The sequence below is a fragment of the Cryptomeria japonica genome, chromosome 11 (genome assembly GCF_030272615.1).
Source record: "Cryptomeria japonica chromosome 11, Sugi_1.0, whole genome shotgun sequence".
In the NCBI taxonomy this organism is placed as follows: domain Eukaryota; kingdom Viridiplantae; phylum Streptophyta; class Pinopsida; order Cupressales; family Cupressaceae; genus Cryptomeria; species Cryptomeria japonica.
Window position 1 is genome coordinate 729,695,261 of NC_081415.1, and position 18,720 is coordinate 729,713,980.

Consider the following 18,720-nt stretch of genomic DNA (forward strand, 5'->3'; position numbering starts at 1 on the left):
GAATAGGACTATCATGGAACGCGCGAGGAGCATGAGATTGCATGCTAGATTGCCCTTACATTTTTGAGCAGATGTTGTACATACTGTTGTTTATTTGATAAATAGAGGACCTTCAACCCCTTTGGATGGTGGTATTCCAGAGGAGGCATGGACTGGTAAAAAGGCAAATTATTCTTTTCTGAAAACCTTTGGTTGTGAAGCTTTTGTCCATATTGATAAAGAAAACAGAACCAAGCTTGATGCTAAATCTCAGAAATGTACCTTCACTGGATATGGGATAGATGAATATGGCTATCGGTTATGGGATTTTGAAAATAAGAAAATAATTAGAAGTAGAGATGTTATATTCAATGAGAAGGTTATGTATAAAGAACAAATGCAGGAAAAGAAGCATGAATAGGACAAACAAGAATATGTGGTGTTGGATGAGATTCCTGAAAATGAAATGCCACAGGTACCTGATGCTTAGCAACAACAAATTGTCCCACAAACTCCTACAAGTGTTAGACATTCTACGAGGTCAAGTAGACCCCCTGAAATATTTTCTCCTTCTTTGTATTCTATTTTATTAACTGATTCTGGTGAACCTGAAGAATATGAAGAAGCAATGCAGGTGGATGCCAAACAACAGTGGGAGCTAGGCATGAAAGAGGAGATGGACTCCTTGATGAAAAATAAGACTTGGGACTTAGTCCCTTTACCTGCAGAAAAAAGAGCTTTGCCTAACAAATGGGTTTATAGGCTGAAGGAGGAGGAAGGAGGTCAGAAAAGATATAAGGCCAGACTTGTGGTAAAAGGTTTTGCACAGAAAAAGGGTATAGATTATGATGAAATATTTTCTCCAGTTGTAAAAATGACTTCAATTAGAACTGTACTTAGTCTTGTGGCTGCAGATGATTTACATCTTGAACAATTAGATGTCAAAATAGCTTTTCTCCATGGAGATTTGGAGGAGGAAATTTACATGTTGCAACCACAGGGATATGAGGTCAAAGGTAAGGAGAACTTGGTGTGCAGGTTGAAGAAAAGTTTGTATGGCCTAAAGCAAGCACCCCGACAATGGTATTTAAAATTTGATAGTTTCATGGCTGAACACGGTTATCATAGATGTCATTATGATCATTGTGTATATTTTAAGAGATTGGATAATGGGAGTTATATTATTTTGTTGCTTTATGTTGATGACATGCTTGTTGCTGGGTCTAACATGCAACATATAAATGATCTTAAACAGAAATTAGCCAGGTCATTTGCTATGAAGGATTTGGGTGCAGCTAAGCAAATTCTCGATATGAGGATTACACGGGATAGGAAAAATAGAACCTTGAATTTGTCTCAAAGTGAGTATATAAAGAAGGTGTTGAAAAGATTTAACATGCAGGATGCAAAAGCAGTTAGTACACCTTTGGCTAGTTATTTCAAATTGACTAAGGAGATGTGCCCAAAGGCACAAGAAGAGGTTAATAAAATGTCTAACATCCCGTATTCATCAGCTGTAGGCAGTCTGATGTATGCAATGGTATGCACAAGGCCAGATATTGCACATGCAGTGGGAGTTGTGAGTAGGTTTATGAGTAATCCAAGTATGGAACATTGGAATGCTGTGAAATGGATCCTTCGGTATTTGAAAGGAACCACTATGAAGGGATTATGTTTCAAAGGATCTAATGTTGCTCTGAGTGGATTTGTTGACTCTAATCTGGCAGGTGATATTGATTCATGGAGGAGTACTACAGGGTATGTTTTTACTATAGGGGGAACTGCAGTCAGTTGGATTTCTAGGCTGCAAAAGGTTGTTGCACTTTCAACCACTGAAGTTGAGTATGTTGCTACTACAGAAGCCAGCAAGGAGATGATTTGGTTACAATGTTTTCTGGAGGAATTGGGTCAGACATAGGAGGATCTCCCATTGTATACTGATAGCCAAAGTGCCATTCATCTTGTGAAGAACTCTGTTTTTCATTCAAGGGCAAAGCACATTCAGCTTAGGTACCACTTCATCTGGACTGTTTTGGAGGAGGGTCAGTTACGGCTTGAGAAGATTCACACAAGTGAGAATCCTGCCAATATGTTCACGAAGGCAGTTCCATAGGAGAAGCTGATTTCTTCATCAGTTTCTGTTGGTCTTCTTGATTGATAATTGTGGAATTTATACCAGTCGAGTCCTAGTGTTTTATCCAGTGGATGTTACATGTATAGTGGTGTTGTGTAGTATCGGTCTCCAAGTGGGAGATTGTTCGGTGTGGAGCCTGATCAGTCTCCAAGTGGGAGATTATTGAAATGTGGCGACTGATCAACAAAGTACTGTACACTCAGCACGTATCCTTTCCCGCCCCCGAGAAAAATTTTTTGGGTATTTTTTTTTATGAAAACCGACATTGTAATAAAACCCTAAAAAGGTCGACTTTGTTTTTGCCCTAAAAACACATGTTATAAGCGGTTGGGATGCTTAAGGCATTGTAAGGTTGATGTACTATTTTTTGCTAGATAATAAGAAAGATTGGACGACTGTGTATGGTGGACGTAACCCATTCTGGGTGAACCACGTTAAATCTCTATGTTATCTATGTCCTGTTTTATTTCTTTATCTTTTGTATTTAAATCTGCATATAATTGTTAGTTCATATTTGCTTCAGATCTGCTTGAAACCCTAACACATGCATCATTATTTGCATGAGTGGCCAAAGCTATAATGAATGCATCACCATCTTCATTTTTAAATTTAGAAAAAGAATCAAATTTCTTATTTTTCTTCTTATTTTCCTCTTTGCAATCCTTACAAAAGTGTCTAGATTTATCGCAATTCTAGCAAATGGCTTTGAACTTTCCAATAGATTTGGATCTCCCTTTGAAATTGGATTTATCATGATTCTCATTCTGCTTTCCTTTTTTTTTTGGTCTTTCATGAACAATTATGGTGTCCTTAGCACTAATTAATACCTTCTCCTCATCTCTTTAGAAAGTAGAGAACCCACCACAACTTCAATCTTCAAAACAACATAAGTATTGCCGATAGATATAATAGGATAATCCCACAAATCAAGCAAACAACAAAGCAAGATCTAACATTTCTCCTCAAAGTTTTGTTGTAAAGAGAGATGGCGAGTTCAACTGAAATAATTCTTAATTCCACAAAATAGTTTTAAGTGCAATATTTTCATAAGTGTTTTGTGAGGTTAATAAGGAAGATGACATTGTATTATTGGGGACAATTCAAATTCTCCAACCTCTAGTTTTGTAGTTTTAGAGGAAAAAAGAGACAAATTCCGCTTAGAGTTAGAATGAGTGGAATTAGAAAGAATTTTATGGGCGAACAATGGTCGAAGAGAGGCTTTGTCCAATTTCACTCCAATGTATCGTGATGTTCTCTGATCAATTTTAGTGTATGGCCCTTGAATAGGGTTTATGGACTTTCAATTTCATTTTGTTCTTTCTTGATGGTTGGTCCTACACAAAGATTGTGATAGAAATTTTTCTCTCACTAAAACTACCTCTAAGGACCTCCAACCAATATTTGAGGGTTGTTGATGGATCCCTAAAAGTGCTTAGATTAACTATTTTAACATTTATATGGTGTCTAGTTAGTTACATTTTCTATGTTCAAAACTACAATGTGTTTATTTGTTGACATGCACACAAGACTTTGCCACAACTTGAAGTCTCAATTTCTCTACTTCATCACCTTTTTAGTTAGTTGAACAACATCCATAACACCACTGTCATACTAGCATCAATTATGTCAAATATAAAAAATGATGTGTCGTTTATACATGAGAAATACGACATGCTCTACTCACCTTTAAAAAGGGATGTATCGTGTAAAAATGTAATACAATAGAAAGTTGTGATATTTTGCGTTATCCATTTGCAATAAAGAATTATTTTATATGTAAGTGTCTATTCAAGTTATAAGTAATAGTAGGGTATCTTTCATTAAAATCAATTAGAATATTTCCTCTATAAATGTGAAATACGATATGCAATTATTATAATAACTATAATAAATGTTTTCATTTCATATATGTTAGTGAACAAATTTTTGTTGCTAGTATTTATATAAAAATAATGGCATAATAATATATCCTCACATTATTAGAAATAATGTATATAAATATCTCACCATTCAATGAACATTTAATGGATGATTGTAGTTGAATTCTAGAATAAAATATTCAAAATGCAAGACTTGCAAACTCAAACCTCCAAAATCACCCAAGAGTCATTAAGTTTACAAAGATCAATGGTTGGAATTTTATTAGTTGAAGGTGCATCAAAGATCAATGGTTGGAATTTTATTAGTTGAAGGTGCATACTTCCAAGGCTAGACCATTAGTATCATTAAATTTTATTTGAATTAGTAGTATAATATTTTCATGTAATAATTGCGGTCTCATCAAGGAACAAATTTCATTTACTTTTTTACTAATTTGAGGAATGTGGGTGATCCCACGATAATGGGTTACAAACCCAGGACGCTCAAAAAATTCTAGCTACCCCCCAAAAAATTGAAAACCTTCAAATGAAGGTTCTTTTGGGCCCTTAGTTTGGAGATACTACCTTCATTTGAAGGCACCCCTTCACTCAAAAGTACTATCCACATATCCTTTTAAAAAAGAATTTTTTTAATGATTAAAATAATACATTCGCTCAAAGGCAACCTTCAAGCGAAGGTATTAATATTTTATTTTTTTGAAAATATTTATAAGCTTAAAATGATAGTTATATTGTCATTTTGAGTTATAACAAAAGTAAGACAATTGAAAGCAACAAAACCTTGAGAGAGTTTCACAGACTTAAGACCTCAATCGCCACTTGTGCCACCACATCAACTTCACGCAACTTCAAGTGAATGCCACATTAGTGGCCAGGTTGGTGGTCAATGCTTTCTATCAATACTTTTTATGAATTATTTATATCAATGCTTTCAAACCCTACTTCATTTCTTTTAATCGAGGTTTTTCTATTAGATGATAATAGAAATTTTGAAACAACTATAAATCATAAAAATTAGTTTTACATGTAGAAACCCTAAGACCTTCTACCCAACATTTTTTGTTGGAAGGTGTATTACCTTCTATTAGACAAGTTTTTAGTTTTTTTGCTGTTTTTCCTCCCACAAACATTTTGTAGTTTATTCCCTCACAATCAATATGATACTTATGAGAGTGTTTTGAATAACAAACAACCCAAGTATTACAATCCCCTTAATTTTAAAATCATACAAAAGCTAAAATCACTAACAAACAAACTTTATATTTCAATCATATTGGTTTAGAGATGAATATGGATTGATTTAATACCCCTTCTTTTCCACTCTAATAATTTCACACATTTTATTGACAATATAAGTTCAACTACTAATCCAATAGATTAACTAATATTACAACCTACAACTTTATTTTCTAGCAAATCTTACACCTTATTTCAATACCATTCACTTACATATAATTTGCATCAACTTGATTCTTCTATTTATAAATTACCCAACAAATTAGCATTTATTAATTCAAATCCTAGGATACATGTAAGGGATAATCTTAGATCTTAGTGAAAGATAATATTATCTAGAATATGTAAAGAAAACCAATTTGGTTATAGTTAACTAATACACATTAAAATGTACAAATGATTCATTGTGCTTAATCTTGGGAGAAGCTATATAGTTAAACATGGTTTTAAGTTAGACTAAAACTAGGATGTTTAACCTATTAATAATTATTAATGCTTCATTCCTGTGAGCATCACCTAGATGCACAATGAGTGCTAAGTGGATCATTCATATCTCATGAGAGTTTTGTTCATGTAAAACACTATTTATAGCATATGATTTGATGAGTTTGACTAAAAAAATTTAGATATTGAATGCATGTAAGATACTATAATTGAAAGAATATGTAATAGATATATATGTATGTTTCAAATATTGAAATGGTGCAAACTAATGAGGCATGTATATATTGCAATGCAATATATGCCTATGTTTTAAAAAAATAAAAAATATTTTGGTACAGTTTTTTAAAATTGCATATTTTTCATGGCTTCATCTTGTACATGTTACATTATTTCTAACACTTACATGTTCACATCTTATAATATGATGTATATGCTTACACTTTGGATGAGATCAAGTACACATGTTTAGGTATCGTGTTTTGGCTTCTATTTTTTTTAATGAGTGTTCTGGCTTCTATTACTTGTTCAACATCTAAATATTAAATTTAAGGTAAGATTGGAAATAACCTAATTGCTCTTTCTTACATTTTATTTAATGATTATTTATCTTTCTTTGCACATGATGATACAAAGTTATTCATTTGAATTTTTTAAATGATTATGATCAAATAGTCCGAAGTAATGCCCTTATAGGTGTGTGTGTGTGTGTGTGTGTGTGTGTGTGTGTGTGTGTGTGTGTGTGTGTGTGTGTGTGTGTGTGCATGTATATGTATATATGTACACACACACACAGACATACATACATACATACATACATACATATACATACATACATACATACATACATATATACATATATATATGTATGTATATGTATATATATGTATATATATATACATATATATATACATATATACATATATACATATATATACATATATATACATATATATACATATGTATATATATACATATACATATGTATATATATATATATATGTATGTATGTATGTATGTATGTATGCATGTATGTATGTATGTATGTATCTATATGTATATATATACATATATATACATATACATATACATATAGATACATACATACATACATACATACATACATATATATATATATATATACATATATATATGTATATACATATATATATATATATATATATGTATGTATGTATGTATGTATATGTATGTATATACACACACACACATATATATATATATACATACATATATATGTATATATACATACATATATATGTATATATACATACATATATATATATATAACTGAATAAAAGAATTAATTAGAATTGAAGTATTGCTTTAATTTCTTTATTTAGAAAATTAATTAATTTGCATGAGAAAAGAAAAGAAAGATAATTTTTAATTATTGCATGTTAACTTATCCTTTGTTAGAAAATTAGAAAAACAAATAAAGTTGCTTTTATTACTAAAATTAAGTATTAGGGTTCCTGGTGGGGCATTACATTTGGTATCAGAGCCCATGTTTCAACACTGGGTACTCTGGGTTTGTAGTGAGCCTATCCAGTTTGACCTTTTTGCTTAGGTCTTAATGTTTGTGTTTCTCTTGTTTTATCCTTACCGTAGGTCTGAACCATTTTCTCTATACAGTGCTAGGTCATGGCTGGGAAAGCCAGGGGAGGTGGCCGTACGAGTGGTCGCAATAGAGGCAGAGGTGGAGGACGGGGCCGTGGTTCTAACCGTCATAGTCCTTCACCACCACCCACTCATGTGAGTGTTGAGTTCGAACAGTTACTTCATCAGGATCCTCAACATGCAGGAGATCAGGTTCCTGAAAGGGAAGAGCTGAGACAAATGTTTCAAGAGGTTCTGGCTAGGTTAGGCCACAGGCCTGAGTTTGAGTAGCCTATTCATGCTCAGGTTGAGGAACCATATTAGCAGGTTCCAGAGGAGAGATAGAGGGAGAGACCACCCAAGAGGAGGGAGATTCTAGCTGATCAAGATCCACCTTCTTTGGGTCACATAAAGGACTTGATGAGGTCCAACCCTCCTTACTTTGATGGTATGGGTACCGGTCTCAAGGCAGAGACTTGGCTCATCGGTTTGGATCGGTGTTTCGCTATGTTTCCATATAGTAGCAACACCAAGGCGAGATGTGCTAATATGTGTCTCGAAAGTTTTTCTTCGATCTGGTGGAGACTAGAGGAGGGGAAGATCAGTGTGTGCATTAACACCGTAACATGGGAGCTATTTCTGGAGAGATTCAAAGCACAATTTCTCTCACCCCAGTGGAGACAGACTCAGGCAGATGAGTTCTACGCCTTGTGTCAGTATGGTATGATAGTAGACCAATATGAGCACAGGTTCTATGAGCTCAAATAGTATGTCGGGATTGGTAATGATGAGGCTATGCTTGTTCAACACTTCTTGAGAGGTTTGAATGACTGCATCAGTGGAGGAGTGAGGGTGTTTGATCCACCTTCAGTTGAGATAGCCGTGGTGAAAGCCAGATTGGTTGAGCTAAACCTTAGCCGTGCACTTGGTGGTTAGTCGGGTGTGCAGATAGGGAGTGCACCTTCCAGTGGGAATAGAGCTCAGGGAAATCAGTCCCAATCAGCTACACCATTTAGGACTCCTTAGGCACCCACTAAGGGTGGACAGCAGCAACAACAACCATCGAAACCGAAACAATTTCAGGGCCCTTCAGGGCAGTCCTTGCAGAGTGAATCTCACGCCCCTAGCCAAGGAAGTTTCCAGCAGTCTAGTGGGCCGATAGGTAATAGAGGACCAGGTAGAGGAGCTTGCTTCTCTTGTGGGCAGTTTGGTCACAGAGTCGCGCAGTGCCCTCAATGTTTACACAATACAGGTAGTCAGAGGCCAACAACATCAGAGCCTACAGTGGGAGATGTAGGGAGATCCCTAGAGTGTTTGCAGTGGTGGATGACCGCTAAGCTGATCATCAGGGTATAGTTATTGAGGCAGCAGGTCAAGGACGGGCAACTTTCCATGGAGACCGTGCGCATTCTTCAGCATTGAGATTTGATCCTCAGGGGTCGCACCATCGACCAAGTAAGGGTCCTATGGGACCCAAATGATGAGACCTCGGCGATTAGGGAGGATGCAGCGAAGATGAGAGAGTTGTATTCTTATTTGTTTTAGGCTTCTTGGAGTAAGCCTAGTTTTGGGGGGAGAATGTAGTACCCTTCCTCGTTTGAACTCATTAGACTTATATTTTATTATTGTTTACTTTTAGTGGATACATTACCATGATGTGTTATTCAGACTTATATGACATTATTTCATGCTTTATCTGGATATGAGATGCATAATTTATTTGCAGTATTTTAGTACTTGTGATTTATGACATTTTATGGCTTATTGTTATGTACTAACATTTTACTTTATGTTGTGTGTCTATGAGTGTATTGGATGCAAGGGGACGATTTTCCTTCACTCATTTCAGCGAGATAGGGAACGTCGCGATTCTTCTTCATCAGTGTGCATGTCATGTTTTCTATATTTTATATATGCATGTGTGGTTCGGTGATGTAGGATATTGTAGGTACTAGTACCAGGTAGGTACGGGGTATCGTCTCCACCTGACTTCACAGGTCTGAGCGTGCCTTATATTGTCCGATGGAAGTGGAGGAGGTAGTAATTGACCCTATTTTACTCAATTACACTCTTGTGAGTGTTGTCAGTTGGTCGTCCTGTCAGTTTGTTCAACCTTCGTGTATTGTCATTTGAATTTTTCTGAGTATTTGCTTGGGGTTTGTTCAGTTTGTGTGTTTTAGTAGATTTAATAAATTAATTAAATATATGGAGTTATCTCATAGCCGGTATTTTTGAATTATATATTTTATGCATTGAGATTATAAATTTAGTTAATTAAAAGAAGTTATTAAATTAAGTTGCAAGCTGCATGATATTGGAAATATATTTTATTTAAATTTTAGTGAAAGTTAAATTAGATTAATTTTATTTATTATTTCCTAGAATTTTAAATAAATAAAAGAATAAAAGAATAAATAAATAAATAAATGAATAAAAGAATTAATTAGAATTGAAGTATTGCTTTAATTTCTTTATTTAGAAAATTAATTAATTTGCATGAGAAAAGAAAAGAAAGAAAAATAATTTTTAATTATTGCATGTTAACTTATCCTTTGTTAGAAAATTAGAAAAGAAAATAAAGTTGCTTTTATTACTAAAATTTAATATTAGGTTTTTTTTGGGAAAAATATATGCAACCTAGAATTTTAGTTTAAAAAGGGGAATATGTCTTTAATTTAGGGGGAGACAAGATAAGGTCAGGGATTTAGGTGAAGAGAAATTTATTTGGAAGCTTGTTGAAGGATTGGTTCTCTTCTACAAATTTCTTCCAGGAAAGCTATACCAGGTTCGGTGGCTTCGTTTGATTGTTTGTTTTAAAGAAAATATTTTATTTCTTTCTTCTTTCTGAATGATGTGTGTGTTAAGATGTTTGTCAAATCTAAAATCCTGTCTGATTATTTCTTGTTCTTGGCTAAAGTCCATTCCTGAAGTTAATTTTTGGTTTATGGAAAGAAGTTATTTCCCGGGTGTTTTTAGATTAAAATTTTGAGAAAATTGGGAAAAGTTAATGTGGCAAATTTTGCCAAGATTTTTATTGTGCATGGAAATTGCAAGATTTGGGAGGAATGGGATTTACCAGAGAAAATATTCCCTATTGTTTGATTTTTGTTTCGATACTTGGCTATGGCAGTCCTTTTTAATATTGTGTATCTTTGTGGAATTATTTAGTTATTTTAGAAATAAATTTAATCATTAATTAAATTTATTGGGATATTAAAAGTTAAAGGAAATTGTTTTATTACATTATTTTGGGAGGAAAATATGTATTAATTAATTTCCTTGTAAATAATTTAATTGGAAATGAATTTTGGTTGAAATTAGAATTTACTGGTTTTTAGGTTATTGTATTTTTAAAAAAATTTAAATATATATATATATATATATATATATATATATATATATATATATATATATATATATATATATATATATATATATATATATATATATATATATATATATATAAATTAAAAAAAAAAAAAACAATCGGTAGCCACTACCGACGGTAGTATGCTACCGTGCGGTAGCAGTGCTATCGTGCAGGGGGCAGGGGTAATAATTAAATTTTCTTTCCCAGTTATATTTCGTGCAAATCGAAATATGGAAGTTTCGGATTTCCGTACAGGGTATTAAATTTGATTTTTAAATTAAATTATTATATATATATATATATATAGGTTTTTTAATGGGCATTATGTTATTTAATATTATTTTAATACTATGAAAATTAATTCCTGAGTTTACATATATATTTTGTAATATGATTATAAGTATATAATATATATACGATGTATATATATGTATTCATATAATTATATTATATATTTATATAATTAATTCAGAGTTTGGGTATTTTCAGAAAAGCTTATATTTTAGATTCTATATTTATGCTTGGAAATACATTAGGAGATTAATTTTTATATGATTGATTTAACCTTATTGGACAAATGACAAAATTGATTTCTTTGTATTAATATAGTTGTATTTTTTTATTTTCTGGAAAATCTTTAATTGTAAGTTATTTATGTTTTTGGTTGTTTAAAGAAAAGTTTGTCTGTACTAGGATCTTGTGTAAATGGTATTTGTAGTCAAGCTTAATTTTGTTGCAATTCTAGTTGAGTTGTCATTATGTCATATGTTGTTATATCTCCTTGGTCAGGTGTTGTTGTATAACCCTGTTGATGTGAGCCATTGTGTGTTTTGTTCCAAATGGTAAATCATAGGTTAGTGATTGTGTATCCTTCACCCATGGTTTGTCAGGATTAGTTATGGCTGTTTGTTTTGCCATAGAGTTCTTGTAGAGAGACCTTTCCTGTTAGTGTCCTATGAGAGAGAGTGGCTTTCGAGCAGGGGCCGCGCCCAAAGTGGATGGCAGGATAACCCGTCAAAAGTCAGTTAAGAAGTGAAAACCTAATAATTGATTAGGGGTTGGGTAGATTAAATATTAATTAAGACAATGTACCTCATGCATAGGTGAGTGCTAGTACAGGGCTCATGATGTTGCGAGAAGGCCTGAAATGACAAACTTACCACCTTGTCTTCACGAAAGGATTGGTAGGGTCCGCATGAGTCTTAGATGGAGCCAAAGGTTCGGGAGAGGTTACCAGGATAACCCAGGATGGGGGCCGGGACCTATGGAGGCCTACCATGGTAACCACTGTAAGCTATGCGATGACACTCTCTCCTTAGAGTCACTAGTGTTTGTGGAGTCATGTAGTTCTTTCGTACTTGTCTTATTTTGCTTGCTTGAGGGTTTTCTACTATCTCCTAGCACAGTGGGGTGGTTCAATTTCAGGATCACATGGTCGGGTGGTAGTGCCACTTCCCATCAGATGATCTGGATTGTATCTTCAGGTGAGGAAAGGCTTCGCTGGTATTTCTTGGTTCGTGTTTCATGTACCAGCTCATGTTTGTGATCATTGTCCAGTTGAGACCTTGTGGTCATTGTATCAGACTTTTATGTAACCTTGATATTGTAACTTTTGTATTCCGTGGCATTTTTGGAAGCCATGTAATTATGGATATTGTAATATTATGCTAGTGGGATGTATGTTAATTCAGTTGCTTTGATCTTATGTATAAATAGAATATGGATAAATAAATGCATTGGAATACTTTGATTCTTTCATTATGGAATTTAGATGTATGTGTAGGTTTAATCTTAAGCATTTAATTTATCTAATTAAATGAACAATTGGATTAACCATGGTGTTAATATAATCTACGAATTAATCTTCGTTGGTAACCCTTAGGAAATCATGTGTTAGACTTCCACTATATTATTAAACGTTCAGTTGTTATAATTTAATGCACTTAATCTTTTTAAAAAAAAAATTCACCTTTTAGTTGCCTAGTTGTGTTGTTTTCCTTTAAGGTTCCTGGCGGGGCATTGCATCATTGGTCTACTATGTATGGTGAATGTTATTACTAAAGAACATATTTATACACAATAATTATATAGACATACATATGATAAATTTGATGTTATGATTAAGGTGCATGATGGTTTCACTTGTCCAACTATAGGTTCCATCACACTTCTTCTTGAGGTTGGTACTAAGTGCCTAGATGTTACCTTTTCCATTATCTCTAGCACTGACCAATTTTGTGCGAAGTTGGGACATCCTTGGCTCAATTTCATTAAAGCTATCCCTTCTAACATCCATAAATGTTTGAATTTACCTCACAATGGGCATATTATCAAATCAATCATAGCCTTTATCAACCCTTAGCAAGATGTGGAAACTTCACCCTTGATTTCTTTTGGCCTAAAAAACTTTAACCTTTGCAGCCTTGTCAAGATGTTTTTTTCTTATCTTATCAAAAAATCAAACATGAAATGATATTGACCTTGATTAAACCTAAGGATTCTTCACCTATGGATAATCCTCCTCTACATCCTAGACTTGGAATTTTTTATACACCTCCTATTCCTCCTATATTATGTGATTCCACCTCCTACATCTTATAAAGCTCAAAGAGAAAAGCGTCCAACATCTTATATCTCTCAGCCTAGTGAGGTTTCTTCAATTCCTCCTTCTACAAAGGAAGCTTATTTTGATTGATCTGCAAACATCAAAATTTTTGAGTTGTACGTGTATTGGGGTATAACTTGGAATTAGGGTTTCAATTAAGATAATAAAACCACTAACAAGCCAAATTAGCCAAAACATGTGAATCCAATAAATCTAGCCATAATCCAAATAGGGAAAGGGCTGAAATTCTTATTAGATTCACTAGTTATTGTTAGTTATCCTCTTTCTTAGTTGAAATTGGAAGGCAATTGTGAAATTAGGGTAAAACAATGAAAAACTGAAGTAACTTAGAAAAAACATACTACTACAGATATCCCATAGAGCCACAAACTAAGATTTGGGAAAAATAAGATGTTTAGAATCTATTCCCAAATGTTTGGCCTGATTTTTTGGGACCAAGTAGTACAGATTCGCCCTGGTCCTCTGAATTTTGCTTTGTTGAAAGATGGATCTGTTCATTGTCAACTTTGTCAAAATCCCCGAATATAGCTCTTGAGCATGTTCCCTGCACACAGAGAGAGATGAACGATGTTGTGGATAAGGGTTTGCCTTAGGTTAAACCTTGGTAGGAATTAACCTTGAAATTGAAATGGAAACTGCATCAAGATGCTTTCCTTTTTCAAGGAAAGGCTAGATCTGAAATAAAATGCTTGTAACTAAAATGTATACCTTGATGAATTTTTATTTGATCCTCATGCAAGGGTTTTAGGATGTCTTGTAGAATGTATTCATTAAAAGTTGATCATGGATGCCATCTTGAATGCTTGAAATTGACTTCATTTCTTATCCAATGCTTGATAAATGACTAATTGCTTGCTCACTTGAATTAAATTTGCAATTTGGATCATAGAGTTGTTGGATTAGCTTTGTTAGGTTTTCAAATGAGAGGGGTAGACATCCTTTTATAACTGTTTGCTAAAAAATTAATTGAATTTTTGGAGTGGACCAACACGAGATCAAATTTATCTCTCATATGAGATGATCGTTATGAGGACTAAAAATGGGCCCTAATTAAGAGGACCAAGGCTTTGGGCGTCCTAGTCTTGAGGTAGGACTAGGGTGACTAGTGCCTTGGTTTTGACAATTAGGACTCAAGCTTGGAGGGAAGGCAAGGAAGTGGGTGTAAATGCAAGTTTAAGGGTGGTGTGAGAAGAATCAGAACACACATCAAGCATCGAAAGTTGAGGCACCAAGGTGAGGTCTAAGCGAGGACAAAATTATATGTGAATACAATTTGCAACAGTGCATTTAATCCCTACTTTAGTAGGAGTATGCGAGTAAGCATACTCATAGTAAAGTATAAAGTTGCATTGAAAAACTTTGACCAAGATATCAAAGAGACAAGATGCACCAAGCCCCCAGGGACTTTAGGATCTTACTACTCTAATATCAAGATAAAAGGGACACCACATGAAAGGAAAAGAGAGAGTATGATTGCATTGGCCTAATAATATTTGCTTACTATGAGCCACTAAAAATAAAAATACCAAATCACAAAGAAAAAAACTTATTTTTCAAAGTAACCTGAGTATCAAAAACATGTCATGTTGTGTGCATAAAGTGTAACATTGAGCAGAGTGTATGCACCCATGTTAAAGTGATTGCATGCCTTATTGGGAGAAATTGCTTTAAGGTAGCATGCATCCAAAAGACAAGCATGTGACGATAATGAAATTATCCCAAAGAACGACAAATCAAAGGATAATGGTCACAAAACATAAGGAAAAAGCACATAAGGGATCCACTAACTTTGGGGTTAGTATGCTCTTATGATAAATAATGTATATCAAGAATATTTATATTGAATTGATATCATCCCCCAAAGGTAGTGGAACTATGAATACAATGGAAGAAGAGAACAAGAGATAACAAACAAGTGTCCTTTTTGGTAAACATGGAAGAGACCAAAAAGAGATCTCAATGTTTTGCATTGTCCCCAAGTAGACAACACAAGGTACATAGATACAACATATAGAAGAACTGAGATAAAAATAGAGGAATGCCACAACGGATTCAATCTCTTTATTACCTTGCACCAACAAAGTAACAAGGGTCATCCAAAGAGAACGTAACATAACACAAAAACATATCAAGGAGCACATCATGGGGGAAGCACATTACGAACAAGAAAACACACAAAAGAGAATCCACAACACGAATAAGCGAGTCAAGCATCCACCTCCCAATCTTGCTTAACATCATCTAGGGATGGTGGACAAGATGCAAGAGGAGCCACTTTGAGCACAATAGATGGAGCTACTGCAAGTTCCAAACAAGGACCATACTCTAATGATGATCCACTTTGTTTGTCACTAGGAGCTAGGGCTAATGTTTTTGAAAAATGTGAAGATAAATCATGTTTAATATCAAAAAGCTCATACATATCATCAAAATCATTAGAATCAATATTGTTCGCATGAACAAGATCATCATCATCATCATCATCATCATCATCATCATCATCATCATCATCATCATCATCATCATCATCATCATCATCATCTAAATTAATAAAATAGGATCTCTAACATGAAAAGAAGATCTTTTTTTTAAGCATTTTTAATTTAGATGATTTGAGTCGAACTTCCTCCCTAGGGTTAGGTGAAGGCTAAACAAGTGGGACCAAGTCAACATTTTGTGTCTTTAGGGAGGAAATGGTTTGGGAAGCAATCTTGCGAGCCTTAGTACAACGTCTTCATCGGTGTTTGCTTCCACAACAATTCCTATTAGTTATAGTCAAAACTTGCAAAGGCTGAGGATCAATGGGCATAGGCTTATTTTATTCCCTTATAGGGAGAGGAACATAAAAAACACAAATAGGTTGAGGGACACTTGATGCCAAGTGCTTTCTTTTATAGGAGGGAGTAGGCAAGATTGAGACATATATAGGAGGAACAAAAGGTGTAGGAAGAATGCTAGGTCCATTATGAGGAGGGATATCTATAGGTGTAGAATCTCTAGGTTTACTCAAGGTCATGATCATCTTATTTTTCCATTTTTGATAAGATAAGAAGGATTTCATTTCAAGGCTTAAGAGACTCACGCTAGGCCAAAAGTAATCAAGAGTGAAATTTACATGCTTCATTGTGGGTTGGTAAAGGCTATGATTAATTATTATAGTAGTGGGCCATTATGAGGGAATTTAAAACATTTATTAATTGTAGAAGGGATAGATTTCATGGAAGAGAGCCAAGGATGTCCCAAATTCACAAAAAACTAATCCGATGCATGAATAATAGCAAAGGTGACATCTAAGAACTTAGTACCAACCTCAATGGAAAGAGTAATAGAACCAATAGTAGGGCAAGACAAACCTTCATATACCTTAACCATAACATCAGATTTATCATATGTTACTTGATGCAATTGTTGAATATAAAGATGTTCTTTAGTAATGGATCAATGAGCACCCATCTTTAGAGTTTGTCTCTGATCTTCACAATGATATATAATGGGCAATCAGGTGCAATAATAGTCTCACTAGGATCAAAAGTAATGCATGTATTTTGGAGGTGTAGGTTTGTCAACAAGGTTCACAACAATATTAGATTCTAGACCAAAGTCATTAGGAGAAAAATTATTAGATTCTAGACCAGGGTTATTAGGTTCAAACTCTAGTTTTCTTATGATTTTTTCATAGGAACAATTGTCATTGCCAAAAATTGGGTAAATTAGTTAATATGTGTCATTAGAAATAGTGTTATTATGCCTCCGCAAAATGTTGAGATTTCAAATATCACTAATCAAAATGGAGGAAAAAAAGATTTTTATTTACTTGGCATAAAAAATGTTCATTTACATTAAGTTAAAACATTAAAGTTGATTGTATGACAAATAATACAATATTTTGATTGGTTCAAATAAAATTATTTGATCACTAGTTAAAAACGTAGCCTCACCTATAGTTCGATTATGTGGCAAGAACTAATAACTTGTTGTATACTAGCAAAATGTGTAAGACTAGATGATTTGTTGTTATTAATCATTGTTTATTACGACTTCAATGATTCAAGATCTTAACTTTCATAGATAAATAAAGATATAGATATGAGATCATATTTTATTATTATATGAATATTTTAATGATAAAAAACATTGTATTTACATTTTTCAATATTTTAAGATTAATTTAAAAATATTTTTTTAATGAAATAATAAATTTTCAAGTAACATAATATTATTTTATTTTTATTATTTATTGTTTTTAAGAATTAGTATTGATTTTTAGATTTTTTACTTTTTATTTTAATTTAAAAAAATAAAAATTTATTTAGATCACTTTGCACATCCTAAAATTTAAATTTTTTAAATTTTAAATATACTTTTTTTTCTAACTAATCTATTGCATGTTTGTGTATTACATTATTATATTTAAGAACATTATTTATCTTTTTAAAATAAGTGCAAGGGGAGAAACATTTGCATGATATCATCATCGCAACATTATAAAACATCTTATTGAATAGTCAAATTGCACAACCATTTTAGATATATATTGGATGCTTGTCGTTTTCAACATTTGTTCATATGCAATTTTTAACATCACACATGGAATTCCCGCTTTGCAACCTTTTCCCGCTCTGCAAGCTTTGAATTTTGAACCTTCACTGTCCATGGTGGCTCATGTGGGTGGGGAACATCTCCCCCACCAGCTGACCCCAATCCCCTCCCGGATTCTGCGGTGCTGACAACTTCTATAGCATCCCTGCTTGGCCTTTGGGTGATGCGTTTTCTAGCTCGGTTGATAAACCGCTTGTAAACTCCTCCCCGAAGGAAGTGTCTGTTGACTATCCTAAAATTGTAGTGTTTCCAAACAAGCTCCTCCTCGAAGGAAGTGTTTGTTGATTATGTCACTCATGTTGAGCTAAAAAATAAAGGGACCTCTGTTGATATCACGACTGTCAAGGGTTGGAAAATTGTGTTGATGGGGAAAGATTTAGGGGAGGTGGACCCCAATCTTGTCCCTGTCTGCTTACAAACTGAGGAAGGCATGACTATTGAGCTCCCTAACAAAGTTTTGGACCACATTCTGCTAAACATTACCAACACTCTGGTGGGGAAATTTTTCTCTCTTCGACATTCATTGGAAATGGTTAGGAAATGGGTTTTGGACAAATGGAGACTGAAAGGAAGTGTCTCCATTAGTGTAATGCCTGGGGCTCTCTTCCTATTCAAATTTATTATTGAGGAAGACGTTGCTATGGTCCTCTCTGGTTGTTGAACCTATGGCATATGTAACTTATCTCTCTGCAGATGGAAGGCTGGTTTTGACCCTACGATTGACCTGCAAAAGTCAGCTTCGGTTTGGGTTCGCCTTCTGGGGCTCCCTCTTGAATATTGGGATGAAGCCATTTTTAGATGGATTGGAAATACCTTTGGGCACTATGTGGGTGTTGAC